Source organism: Anser anser, assembly GCF_964211835.1.
Source record: "Anser anser genome assembly, chromosome: 3".
NCBI classification, from domain to species: domain Eukaryota; kingdom Metazoa; phylum Chordata; class Aves; order Anseriformes; family Anatidae; genus Anser; species Anser anser.
Window position 1 is genome coordinate 116,328,115 of NC_139722.1, and position 14,754 is coordinate 116,342,868.

The 14,754-nt window shown below is 44.9% G+C and overlaps 1 protein-coding gene across 1 annotated transcript in view; it reads left to right on the plus strand.

The window, feature by feature from the left end:
• The window catches only part of LOC310897015 (uncharacterized protein), a 547,020-nt gene that overhangs the window by 430,976 nt on the left and 101,290 nt on the right, over positions 1 to 14,754 (plus strand). The window contains exon 19 of the mRNA XM_083830110.1: positions 13,673 to 13,802. The gene's annotated coding sequence lies outside the window, so the exon portion shown is untranslated. The remainder of the gene's footprint in view (positions 1 to 13,672; positions 13,803 to 14,754) is intronic.

Below are 14,754 nucleotides of genomic sequence, written 5' to 3' on the forward strand. Positions count from 1 at the left end.
GGAGGCCAACCGGTGGACGTGGCCCTTTGCTCCAGCAGGGTGGGTAGTGCCCGTGTGCCCGGGAAGAGGGTGCAGGGACCGCTTCACATGGTGGGCTCAGTCCCACGCTGGGTGGGACTCAGTGTCCCCCAGATACCAAGTGTGTTTGCCATGGCCACAGTCACCTTAGGACAGACCATTTTTACATGCCAGAAATGACCCGTCCCTGCCTAACGGCCGAGGGCTGCTGTCGTCCCCATTTGTTTGAGTAAGCACAGAAAACAGGAGACTGTTTTTATGCCTACACAAAAGCCAGGCTCAACCTGGGCCAGTGTGTGAACAGTGATTGAGTGGTGTTGGGCAAAAATCAGGATTGGCTCGCACATCAGTCCAATCCTTTAATCAGAATGAATTGAACTCTAATCTACTTCTTGGCAATGAACAAATAGGCAGCTCTGGATATGGATGCTATTCTGTTTCATGGATATATGTGTTTGTGCTGAGCATGGGGACGCGGGTTAAAATTAGAGCTGTGTGAGCCCTGTAGGGCTCCATTCACGGTGAGGTTTGCAAACTAATCTGAGTTGCTTGATTTACAGTGATTGGAAGCAAACCAAACCTCGTAGACTTGTTTGAAGGGCTGTGTGTGATGTGGGGATAGGAGCTCCATCTGTACATGCTCACTTGCATTTTCCCCAAGCTCGCCTTCCCTAGCTAAGGCGGGAAGATCTTAGGGTTTCGTGGTGAATGGGGGCACAGAAAGGAGCCAACCCATTTGGCTTCACTGGTTGTGCTAAGAAATGCTGGGTTTCATGAGATACATTTCTTCCAAGTCTTCCATTACAAAAGACAGTCCCCAGGTAATGATTTACTTGCTCTTCTCCACTGTTAGCATTGCTTCTCTTCTGCTACCGTTTCCTGGCTGGATCGTAGGCCACATATTAGTTCTCACCTCCTTAAAACATCACTAGAGAGACCCTAAGAAACCGTGAAGTCTCTTCTCTGACTCCTGTGCTGGCAAGACAGCTGGCGTATTGCTTCTCTTGAAGCTTCTGTTTTGCAGTGTTTATTTTAGCTGGGGCTCTCTGAAAATCGTCACTGAAATGGACGCAGGGACACGTCTCACCTTCTGATGGCAGGGAACTGCTCTGGAAGTCAGTCAAGGAAGAACCGCATGATTAAATATAACAAATATCAGCTACCAGCAATTCGTGATGATTTGTAATGTATATTGAGAACTGCAAAAATCCTAGCTGCAATACTTATTTTGGCCTACTTTATGTATAGCTCCTGAAATCATTCATTACTTTGCATGGGAAGATAAGCTCGGGAGCTTTTAAATGGCTATGATAAAGCCAAGAATGTCTGCATTTGGCTAACCATCAGCCATTCAAACCCCATGCAGTGCTATGTTGTAATTAATTACTGTGGGCCAGGTTATTAGGGAGAGCCAGGTGCATTTTTTTAAAAGTTGAAACTTTTTGAGAGCATCTGCTGTAGATTTGAAGCAGTAGCTGAGCAGTCTCGAGTGCAGCGTCTTCAGGGGCTAAAGAATCCCATTCTGGAAGATGGCAATCAGCTAACCCTTGTACATATCTCTCTTTGTGCTGGAGCTATCTGCTGCCAGAATCAATAGCAACTGTAATGACCAGGCACGTGGACGACACACCTACAGCGAGATCTGCGTGTCGGTGAGCTGGGGCAGGCTGCAGGAAGTTGGCACGTTACGCCCTGGCTGTGAGGAGACCTGGGTATTAGACAAGGCGGGAGGACAAAGAGTGCTGCTTCAGTACGTGCCTGCCAAGGGCAGGTCTGCTTCCAGGTCCACGTTGCTATCGGCTGTACATCTCCGTCCTGCTGCGGTCCACATTTTCCCTTCCGTGGGGGTGCAGAAGTTGACCCAGGTAGTCCCGAGCAGAGGGAGCCCACGCTTGGTCCCCCCCAGCGCTGGGGGCTCAGGTGTTGCTGCGGCCACCCCAAAGCTCTCTGCTGGGGCCGAGGGGAGCTGCAGTTTGCCCCACGATCTTCTGCCAGCGGCTTAACCCCTGTGACATGGCTGTGAGAGGAATGTATTGCAAATACTGTGCTGTGCTGGAGCCCCGGAGCAAAAAAAGGGAAAAGTTACTGTTTTTTACCGTTGTCATTGCTCACCAGTTCTGCATCGTTGGTGAGTTTGGGGCTGAATCTCTCCATTCTGCTGGGCAGGCGGATATCCACAGCTTAATTAGCCATACTCTGGCATTGCAGGTTTAACTCAGAGGATTAGCAATTGCTCTGGACAGTGTTGCTGTTAGCAGGGGGGTTTGAACTCTGGATGGGAAAGATCAACAAAGTGTCTCATATGCATTTTGTAAGCGATGACAGACTACAGCGAGTTACCAGGAGGCTATATTAGGTAGAAATCTTACATGTAGCTTGGAATGGGATAAGGGGAAAAGAGTAGATAGGGAGGAATATGTGACTATTTTTGTCCCTCATCCAGATACCTATTGGTCAGTTTATTACAGGGGTTGCCTGGAAAGGTCAGCAGCCCAGTGAGCTGTGCTGAAAAACATGCCTGGACTAAACCAAAGCGCTCATTCCTGCATAAGCCAGGCAATCTCACAACTATCAACTGCGAGCTGCAGCGTGGAGGACGACTATCCTATTCCTGTGCTACGGACATGTTGCTACTAGTCAGTTATGACACCTTTTATCAGTTCCCGAAAGTGGCCTTGTTTTCTGCAGCGTGGTGTTTCTTTTCTGCTGGCTTTCAGTCTGTGTGCCTTGCACATAAAGCCAGTGACTGGAGGCTGTTCGCAGGCTGACCCCTCTGCACTGAGACAGGACAATGGCAGTGCAACCTGCATTACTCAAATTCCAGCCTTCACGGAGCTGTCATCAGCATGCCTGGAAAATTAATGTCATTATGCTGTCGCTCGAGGCTTGGCATGGCTGCTGCTCGCCTGCGTGGGAGAGGAAGCCGTGGTGGGAAGTGAATATTGTGGCTTACGGCTGCAAGGGAGGGACAAGCACTGCTGAGAGCTGATGGGGTGTTTGCTTTCACAGGTTTTGTAACTTGAAGTCTGCACTCTCTGTTCAGCACTATAAGCTTTTGTATATTTGCAACACTACTTTTAGTCATTACCGAAGTCTGTGCTAACTAGGGTCTGGTTTGGCCCCTGTTGTTTGGTGTGGTGTTGTGGTATGTTCCAATTTCCACTGGGCACTATCTTGAAAAGAAGGGCGAGGATGCAACAGTCTTTCTCTCCTCTGGATTTAAATGTATTTCTATCACCCTCCTCCCCTGCAAGGTTTTTTTTAGGGCTTCTTGACATGAAACAAACTCATACTTTTAAAACCAGTGAATGGAGTCATGAATATATTTCTTGTCCTTGACAGCAGTGGCACTCAGCTGACTGAATAACTGTTTAACTATGCAAGGGTACTGAACGTCCTCACGTCAGCCTTTAGAGCAACTTTGGAAGAGTGGCTTTATTTGCAGGTAGTTGGGAAGACCACAAAAGAGCCAAGGAGCAGGAGAGGAGGAAAGGGGACATCAGTGTCTCTTTCTACCCCCAAATGCCATGAGGAGCTGCAGAGGAATTTGCTTCCTCTGAAATAGGAAGCAGAAACAAGAGACTCTTACAGGGCAGTACAGCCTCTCTTGGAGCAGTCCGACTAGGTGATCCCTGCCCTGCGCTGGAAGTTGGCTCTCTGAGCATCTCTTGTACTGACCCATTTCCAGATGTCAAGCAAGCGGTGTCTTAACTTAAAACTCAGTAGTTCTTCCCAGAGCAACTGTGAGATTTTAAAGAATGCAACTTTGAGTTTTCTCCCCTTTTTTTGTGCTTTGATTTAAGCTGTTACTGAAAGCACAGAAATGCACAGAGAACAGTGTATGTCTTTCACAGCAAGCCCCACCCTGCAAAATCAGCAAGTAGCAGAAATCTCGTCTGATATAGGGATCTTTCAGGGCTGCCTGGATAAGTTAGCACAAGCACCCAGTAATGATCGGGACTTCAAAATGGCAAGATCTCCTAGCCAGGCACTTACTATGTGATGAAGAAGCTCAGAAGTCTGTACAAAAGCTGTAAGACATTGATTAATATCACCACAGAGTAGCTGTGTACATGACATTAACCAACAGACATCCTCTCTGTTTGTTATTTTTTTCATTATTGGTTCATTTGCATTATGAATATCCAGATCAATAAGACAAGATTCCCAACTCTTCATCTTCCTTTTTAGTATCAATAAAGCCCTGTTCTGTATAAATGTGAGCTAAACAGTGCAGATGAAATGGAAGGAGATGCATTGAAAAATAAACGTGAAGGCAGATATTGCTCTTGCACCTCTTGCAAGCGCATGCAGACCTGCTCCCTAAGCGCAGACTGCCCAGCAAGATGTTTCTTTGGCCTTGGCATTGTAGCAACTGCACCTGGAAGTAACAGAATAACAGACACGATGCACTGACCTCTGTTGAACAATTGCTTATTTAACTGTTTTGGCCAATATCCCAGTAAGTCACAAACATGAAAATGCTCCATCTCTCTTTTTTCTTTTTTCTATTTCCTTCTTTTTTTTTTTTTTTTTTCATGCAGGCCATTCAGGATTCACTGAAGGCAAAACCAAATCACTTCCCTAATAAACACCATAAGGGACCAGTGCTGGAGGGGAAGGCTCTGCAGGGGAGCTGATGGGGCACTGCTTGGAGCCCATCAGGTGTGTTCTGTGCAGGACCAGGAGCTCCCAGCAGAATAGGACAAGACAGCACTTCAGTGCCAGGAGCAGCGCTGGCCTGGCAGCACTGCCAAGCTGCCCCGCAGCCTCCTGAGCTCTGGAAGCTCAGGTGTCTCCAGGCATGCACATGGCAGCTCTTGTTATCTCACAGTGGTGGTATCCTGCGCCTTTCACACTTGATTTTTGCTCTCAGAAAAAAAAAAAAAAAAGCGTCAAAATTCAGGGCAAAACCATGCTTATTTATAGGTGAGTCTGTGAAAAAATAACGCTTTGTTTATGTGCTGCTCTGCCTTGCTGCTTTGGTGATATGGTGTAGCATCTCCTCAACATTTTATTCACGTCTCTTGTTGAGGTCCCATTTTATTTTAGATAACTTTTGCTTGAGCATCTCTTTGTCATAACGTCTGGAGAAGCACTTAATGCTTGAACTGGAAGTCCGTTATTCAAGGGGAATTTTTGATCGATGACATATCAGGAGCTACTGTTCTTGGCCTGGGATAGCTGAGAAATGTGGAAGGGGCTGGACAGCATGTCTGTGTTTATGTTCCAGGGAAGAGACCCATCTGGACTTGCTCTGTCTTGCGCCTTGCTCTTTAGAGGTCCGTTTGCAAAATGACAGCTCTCTTTCGCCGTGACAATCACTCCTGAAGCAAGCAGTCATGCTTAGCAGTCACCGCCTGATTGCCAATATTTACCTTGCTTTATTACAGTACTGTAAACTTGGGTTGGCTATCACAGCCAATTGATGACTCTGACAATTTGGAATCCGAAGGGCTCTTATGAAATTAAACACCGCCTTTGCGTGCCATCCGAGCCTCTAGATGGGCAAGTGAAAATAAATGTTCGAAAGGTTGTACTTTATATAGCCACAGACTTGACCTCTAAGTGCCTTAAAAGGGCTCACATACTTAAAGGTGCATTACCAGGCCTTACACTAATTCACTGTGATAGCTAAAGTGCTTTGTGTATACCACAAGAGACCAGAAGCCCTTGAGGATCCTTTCGAGCAGAGCATGTGGGCAGTTAACATTATTCAGCTTGAATTTTGTATTTGCAGCCAGTCATGAGTGAAAGTAGGGGTAGACTATTTGCATATTGTTTTGGTATAAAGCTGGAAAAATGCTTCCATATGTGTAAGTCAAGTAACTTCATCCTGCATGTTTTTCAGATGGCTGGAGAACCCTAAATAAGAGCAGGCCCTGCCTTGCTTCTTTTTTTTTTTTTTTTCTTCTTTTCCCCCTGCAAATTACTTGGGAGCATTCATCCCTCCCTCTCTTTAAGTTTGCTGGTCTAAGCAGGAATACTTGAGACTGATTTTAATTCTTAACTAGATGGACATGATTTATTAATTCACATTTGAAATAACAATTGCAGTCGGAAGGAATCAGCTGAAAGCCTTAATTACATTGGAAAATATGCTTCAGTGTAGCATGGCCCCATCCAGATTTCAGAATGCATAATTATCATCATTTTTTAATTTTTATATTTGAAAAATTGTGATGGAGACCAGACTGTGCTGGCTACTCGCAGTGCTTCAAAGCAATGCCTAAATCAGAAGTGAGTCTTTAAATAGATCATTTTCTTACTTGCTTGTTAGTGCCCAACCACATATGCAGACTTATTGTGCAGGGTTTGGCCTAAGCATTTTGAGTATTATTTTTACATCTGAGCCAACTAGCAGTTTCTGTGCCCAATTCCAAGGAAAAAAAGATGTTAAACTGTGAATGTGCACAGGCATATGAGCTGAGATTAGGTAATTTGGGATCACTCCATAGAAATCACATATGGGCCTCAGGGACTGGGAATTCATTCCTGTTCAAGCAGTGACCAAATGAGGAAAGCAAGATCAAGGTAATTAAAAAAAAAAAAAAAAAAGAAGAAGAAGCAAAACCCACCAAACTTTCTGAAAGGAAAAAATGCACCACTGAACAGAAAAGAAAAACCAAAGCCTTCCTTGCCTTAATCTTGAAAAAAATATGACAGTTGAAAGAGATGCTACCTCACTTGAGCTAAATGAAGTACACATGAGCACTCCTAGCTGTGATTGCAATTCCCATCACCATTCCGTCTCTGAAGGCTTTGTAGTATTTTTCTGTAGCTTCATCCAAAAACACTGCTGTGGGAGGCGACCCGGATGCCAGCCCCACAGACATGGAGGCTCTGTGTGTCACCAGCTGAGCAGAAAGAACTTTTTTTGCACTGTGTCCACCAGACTCTGGTTGAAGAGTACAGTTTGCTTACCAAGGTAGTGAAAACAGATTAACAAATGATGAAAATGTGTAATTCCTTCTCAGCAAGGGGCTCCTCCCAGTCCTTCCCTGAAACAGAGTGGTCTGAAATTGTACACAGAAGTGCAGGAGTGATCAGTTAGATGGGGGGACAGAAATATCACTTTAACCACTCTCGCTGTCCTTGACTAGTGTTAAAAGCTTTTGCCTTTTCGTTCCGAACTTGATGAAACTTCTTACACCTGTTCACATGCAGAAATGTACTTCTGAAGTAAAACAAGGTAAGTGCTCTTCAGAAGTCATTGTTAAAATACAGAGGAGGATCCTTCTTTTATTCTGAGTCCTTCCTTCTGATGTGCACAACTCTTCAAACATTTTTACAGGCAATCAGTATGGTGGAAAGCTCTTTGTGGTTATAGCTTGCATGATGAAATAATTCCACTGACTCTTGTCTCCAGAAGATGGAAATGATACTGTTTATCTATGCTCTTCTGTAGCAGCTTTTGGCCAGTGTTGCTTTTGCCCTGTCGAACCCCAAGCCTCACAGCACACCCGCGCTGGATCTCGTTAGCTCTCCAGATCTTCACAAAACTTAGCTTTGCTCCAGATCCCCGCTCAGGGTCACCACCTGTTGGCTGGCTGCTGAGCCCACAGCACGTGTGGTAGGGCCTTCTGTGCATGGGGCTCACTCAGACCTACAGCAGCATCTTTCCAGGGCCGGGAGATACCACAGAACTTCACACGCAGGCTCCTGACCTTCCTGCAACTCGGAAATGGCCACTTGTCTTAAAAGGTTTAAGAAAGTTTATAGGAAAAGGAACGGACAGAGCTCACAGGATAGCTGGTAAATTCACCCCTCTGTCCCTTCAACTGACTAGCGATAAAGAAGGCAACTGCAAGACTGTACTTGAAAGCGTAAGAGCAAAAGAACAATCTTTTCTCCTCTTGGCATGGTTTCCAACGATGTTTGCCGTCTGCCAGCATCACTGTGAGTTACAGTATACGAGGTCATCATTACGTACATGGTGCCAACGAGGGAAAAAATAACCCCAGAAGCAGTCTATTTGCTGTCACTGAGCAAGTGTTCTCCGCTGCCCCGCCAGTACATCCAACTACCTGATGGTTAAACATGACTGGAGTTACATTCAAGCTGTTTATTCATCCTTTCCCAGCAATAACACCGGTTAAATGTGCACGTGTATATGTATATATTCTACGTATATATGTATAAAAATATATGCGCAGACACCCACAAACGTATACGTGTGCTGTACATGCCAGGCTCATCATCTGTCTGCTTGAGAAAAGGACAAAGCTCTGGGCAAACTGAAGGTGAAGGAAGGGAATCAAGACTGATCTCTGACAGGGGGAGACAGTTTCAGCGAGCAATGTGGCATTATCATTTTAGAAACGGAGGCTTTCTGAGAGCAGAGAGCATTGTTGCTTTAGGATCTGATTTTATTCTGAATGTTTGAGTACTTAATGAAGGGTAACACCACAACAAGAGCACAGCGAGCATTGTTGGTGCAAAAATCATACCCTTATCTGACCCCCAACAGTGAAGTTTCTGAGCACTAAGCACCTCTGCATTTATCCTCCTTGCTCGCTGGCAGTGAAAGAAGTTCATTTTTATTCCTGTTCTAATGATAGGAAACTGAGAATCAGGGAGACGATAATTCGGACTTCCAAAGGGTTCTGTTTAAATAACTAGGTGTAGAAAGAGGGCAGCATGCCAGGAAAAGAAGGTCTTCTGAAAACATTTCTGCAAACATCAGGAGGGAGCCAAATGCTTTCTGCTACACTGGCCCTCCTGGGAAGGACGTTTTCTGCAAACCTGGCCTTAATTGGTGCTGAGCACTGGAAAATTCTGGTCCTCTACCCAGCAGTGTGGCATTACAGGTCAGCTCGGTGTATCCCAGGCCACTCTCTGTTGCATTAGACCGTCTATCCTCCGATTCAGTCTTTGCCTTGGATATACATGCCCAATTTTATTTTGCTTTATTTGTAAAGAGTGAATTCAGGAGGAAAAAAATATTCTCCCAACACCCTTTTTTCATTCTATTTTCTGTTTGTTTGTTTTTGGTCATCCTCGTCCTTCAGCCTGGGATTTACAGAAGCTTGGCCCATCCTTCCCCCGTCCAAAATGCGCTGAAAAGGAGCCATCTGTGGGTTCCCTCTGTTGATATGTTTCCAAAAGACCTTGTAAAGTGACATTAATTGTTCTGACTGCATGCACCTATTTGTTATTACACACTGCTGCCTGATTCCTGCCTTTTTTTTTTTTTCCAGAGGTAATACTCTTGCACTGCGCTCAAATATTTGTGTACAATCATCTCAGAGGGAGGCACCGAGAAGCCTTCCTCCCATCAGGGCCCAAAAAGCAGAGATGTTCTGTCGTCATTTCAGCTCAGGGAGCACATTCCCTACTTACGAGGAGATTCCTCGAGCACAGGTGGGACCCACGCACCCCGCAGTGTTGAAGTTAGCACCTCTCCACATTCCTCCCACTGGCCTGGGCTGGCTGGAGAAGACTGGAGCACATCACCTTCAGCCTCATCTCTGCTGATGTGTGAGTCGGTGCCTGCACCAGCCAGGAGCTGACATTCAGTGCGGCACATTTCTGTCTCTAGCAAAGCCGTGAAAATCTGATGGACTTGCTGGGCAATATTAAATCCCAAGCAAAAGCTTTATAAAAGCTACTTCAGAACACTATCAAATTATTAGTATTCTTTTTCATAATACAGATGGTGTCTCATTTTATTGAAAGAAAAAGAGAGAGAGTGTTTTTTTTCCAGCCCTCTTGGGAATTATTTTATTGAAAATATCAAAACTGGGAAGATTTCTCCAGTGCCAGGGGTCAGAATCTTTGACTAGTTTGTTGTAATGCGAACATATAAAAATTCACTCAGTGCTCATTCTCTGCCTTTTATTTAATGTACAATCCAGGTAGTTCCACTTTGATTCTTTACATTACTGTCCCTAGCACTGAATGTTTGCCTTGAGTGTTTTAAATTTCTTTCATGAATTCTGAAGAAGGGAAAACTTCAGGAAAATTGCCTTTGGCCTAATATGTATTGATGTACTATTACCAATGAAACAAATTCTGTTATTCCAGCTGACGCTGAATAAACAACTCCTTTGAATTTCTTCTGGAAAGCTCTAACTTGAAGTATCTCTGTAATATCTCTACTTAAAAATAGCATTTTTTTACTAGTTTCCTGTGAATCATATCTGCATACCTTAATGAGTAAGTGTTTAATATTTTAATTTCTATTAATACTGAATAGTAAATGCTGCTGAAAGTCAGCCTAAGTTAGAACTATGACAAGCAGCTAAGTTACGTTTTTCCCTCTGCATCATTGTCATCATCATCAAGTACTATCAATATAAGGACCAGGCAAGTCATAATTTCAAAGGAACTGGGTTTTTCAATGATTGCTAAGGGCAGAGTTGTCATGCAGACCCTTTATTGTGACAATGATTCATGAGAAGAAAAGAAATCAGCTCGATTCTCTCATCACCAGTGACATTTCTTCGGACTGGCAGTTACAGTATTTTTTTTTGCTTATAAATAGATTACTGGTAATCTCTAAAGCCAGGCAAGGGTGACAAATATGGAACCCAGATGGATATATTTGTTACTCATCTTTCAGCATAAACCTGGGCTATGAATTGAGATCACCAAACACAGCCTCATTGCCTCAACTGTTTTGACTTTTTCTTATAAGAAGAGGCACTTTCACCTGAGCTGCGTACTTCAGCTCTGTGACAATTTGTGTCGAGGCATGAATTTGGCAGACTCTCTGCCATGCAAATGAAAATCCTGATTTGGAATAACTCTGCTGAATGAAAGCTTGGCTCTTCTTCAGGTTGGCATTGCTTGTTTGAGGCTATGTTGGCCAGTACTAAATTGCTTTTAAATTCCCCCAAAATGACAGCTAAGGAAAGTATTGTGTTGGTATTTTGAGGCAGACCTTAAAAGAAGGACTGCTTTTGTCTGAGATCATACAGAGCATCGTGTGCAAGTGCTTCTCGTGTTCTTTGTCAAGGGGTTGTGAAGGCTCCATCCATGCATCTGAGCATGCAGATATGTTGCTGATGGAAAGGGGAAAGCGTTTCATGGGGCTGCAGTATGCATCTCCGTGATCTAAGATGAAAAAAACACTCCATCAGGATGTCTTTGATTGCTTTAACCTTTCTGTCCTCCACCCCGAGGCACCCCTGGAGCTGCTCTCTTGCTTCCAACCAAGACTCCAGTCTGCTTCCGAACGTCCCATTTTAAGTAAGCAGGCGGCTGAGAACTTCCGAGTCCAGGGGCATCTTACCTTAGGCATGATGTAAAACAAACCACGAAAAAATCAGGGTGAGCTCAGGCTGGTGCTTGTTGCGTCGCTTCTGACTATGCAGTCCCTATTCTGTGAATAAATTCATTTCTGCATGTTTAATCTGACACCTTTTGCAAGCAATACACTCACTCAAAACACCAGCAATGAATAAACACTACCAGCCTCTTTTAGATATTTGATTGGGTAGCTAATTCACAAATGATTGACTACTCAAGTAGTGAGAGCATATGGAGGCTCTGTGAGCGACTGTCAACACGGGGAAAGTAGGCAGGGAAGCCAATTGTTAAGAACCAAAAACAATAGCGAACAAGAAAGTCCTTGAAGGAATGTGGCACTGGGTCTGCTCTAAGCATGATTTTATGAAAACGCTTGGCCAAAACAAAAGAAGATGGCAGCGTCATTTCCTATATGTGCTCCTCGTTGTTGGTTATTATTATTCCAATTTTTGACACTTGAATGAAATGTGGTATAATTGGGCTTCATAGCTGCGGCTTCAGGCGACATCAATTGCCTTTTTTAAAAATGATGATGGCGTTGAGGGAGACTCTTTTTTTCCTTTTATGTTTTGAAGTTGCCACACTCTCGGTGCCACTCGTACAATCCGCGAAATGGGCATTGTACTCCTGGGAGGGCCTGCGAGGCTGGGGACTGATCCCACGAAGAAATACGAGACGCAGAAGAACAGAAAAGTAAACACACTGTAGGATGTTACGCTAAAGCGAATCCCAAGATATCCCTTCTTTTTTTTTTTTTTTTTCTCTGGGTTTTCCTTACTGGTAGTTCAAGCATTTCACTTCCTTGCTGGCAGCACGCGGAGCATCTAACCATACAGGTGTATGCAAGGAAATGCTGTTCCCTGCCCTCCTTTGCTTTGATTCGGTAATCAGTTCCATCAAGTTTGAAGGACCTTAAGCTGTCACAAAAGGAAAATCATTCCTTAAACTGTGTTTATTTCTGCTACAAAAACACCTCTGCATCTTTTGTTTGTATTGATAGGTATTCTGCAGGATTTGGTTGGCTTATTTTGACTGGGGCAGAAATGGGATGAGAAGCATTATGTTTTTCGAAGTTGGATTCAGCAGGGAAAAGGAAGATGTATTCATCATTCTGCTTTTGCATCGAGAAGCAATTCTTTAGGAGGTAGAACAAATCTTTAAAAAAGCAATATTGAAAAAAATTCTAGTGAATAAGAGGAATGAATAAACCTGTTGTGGCTGAATCCTTTTCGGGGATAGATCCTACTGGCTATGTTTAAATACCGCATCGTGCGCCCAGTTTCTGCTCCACCCTGACCCCGCCAGTGCAGGGCTGGCTGAGCACCAGCACAGAGCAGCGTTTTCGCTCAGCGTCCCTAGGGAAAGCTCAGTGCCCTGGGGCTGCCGGGCTCTGCTGCTCCTGCAGCCTGGCCTGTGGGGTGCCCCCTACCGCTAGGGCTTGGCTGGGGATGGAGAGCCAAAAGAGGTGGAGGGATTTCTGGCTACAGCAGGGGAAGCCTTTGCTTTGCCTGACTACAGGTGGAACGGGTACAGGAGGAGAGGAGAGAAATCAGTTGAGCCATGTCTGTGTAGCTTTAAAAAACAAAATATTTGCATATCTCGAAGGCAGTTTCCCTTCAGACAGACCCAAATGAAAGGTCTGGATCCAAACACCCCCAAATGAAGGACCGTATGTACTGAAGCTCTCTTGCAGCCGCTTCATGGAAAAACTGCCAAAGGATGCGCAGGATGAAGCCTTTCCGCCAGGTGCTGCCAGCAGCACTGCGTGCTGGGTTCATTGTCAGGAGGTTCCTCCCCAAACGAAAAGCCCCACATCCTTGCTCAGGTCCTCAGGTGAGCAGAATGTCTCCCCTGGGTGTCCTTGGACAGCGGAGTTTCCTCTTTTGCTAAGGCCTACGTTTGTGCATGAAGCAAAGAAAACGATGCTGAGAGAAAAGGAGCCTAGACGGGGAAATGCAACCAAAGTGAAACGTCAGTTTGTAGAGCTACAGCTTGTAAAGAAGAAACGTGTAAACTCCCCTCCACACACGCACACATATATGCGCGCTGTGTTTTGGGCAGCCATCCTTTTCCTCACCTCTCTTACCCTCTGGCAGGAGTGCCTGGTGCGTGTTGTCCCTTCAACATTTCTTTTTGCTTCTCACCTGCTCCCTCCCGCAGCACCCCCCCAGGAGCTGTCGATGTGGCCTAGTTCAGATGCTGTCTCTCTACCATGGGGTGAGACTTGTGTCTTCCTGCCTTTACTCAGTCACACAGACTCCAGGGTCAGAGTGCTGGCAGAGGCAGGTTTTCCCCTTCTCCCAGGGACTACTCCTTCTGATTCTCACCGAAACACCAGACTTCGATTACTCTAAGGCTCTTCCAGACAGTAAACCCCGTTTCTTCTTCCTCTTCTTATTAGTGAGATCCCAAGTGGAGGATCCCCTGTGACAGACAGCACTACTGCCAGGACCTGACATGGAGCTGGGGCTGCCGGCGGGAGCCAAGCTGCAGCAGAGCAAGCAGAGAGTCTGGTGCACTCGTATGGGCAGGTAACTCTTGGAACTTCCTTGCCTTAAGACATAAATTTCAGCGCATTTTTTAACTGCTAATGATTTAGGATCTTAAACAACTTTAAAATATTCCTTTAAATGAAATCTTTGCAGTTAACCTTTAACTGCTTCCAGTTCACAGAATCTTTTACAAGAAAGGGCAGGAAATCAATAGCTTTAAAAAGCAAAAGCAACAGCCCTAGCATCAATGTGTGCCATATCGCACCAGTGTGCCAGTGCGAGCAATTGCCTGGAGCAGGCAGGAGGTGATGCAGAATAGCCATCCTCTGGGTTACTTTTGCATTATAACTTGGCTCCTAAAGAATGTTACGAGGGAAAAGGGAGGGTGAAGGTTGGTTTCATCACCAAGCCATTATGAGGGGGAACCTGGGGCAAATGATGTTTGTCCATACAGGAATCCCTAAATCCATCGATTTCTCAGAGCTCATTAGTGGGAGTATGGCAAGCAGAATTTTGACCTGCTTTTAGTGTTGTGCTTGTCCTGGAAATTGTTGCTACTTTTGTCACTCTATTACAAGTACTATGAAACAGGGAGAGATCTAAACTTAAACCATCTGTTTATCAACCTCAATTTCTCCCCCTATGCAAACAAACCAAAACTGCTCTCTCTCCCCCATACACACACACACACACCCTGTTCAGTAAGTTTTACTTTGTTTGGCTTTTCCATGCTTTTGTCTCAGATGTTAGAAGGCTGGACACAAGGTCATTCACTAACCATTTCATGTGGATACAGCAAGTCACTTCAGGTCTTCTCCCCCTCCCCTCAATTCATCTGAAATCTCTGCTGTGCAGTAATGGAACTGCAAACAGTACAGTAAAGCCCTCATGGTGAAAAATAAAAAAGTGCTCTTGTTCCATAGGAGTGCTGGGAGAGGATGTCCCTGATTGGTGCAAGTCAAAATGGGTTGTTTGGATGTCACATATTACT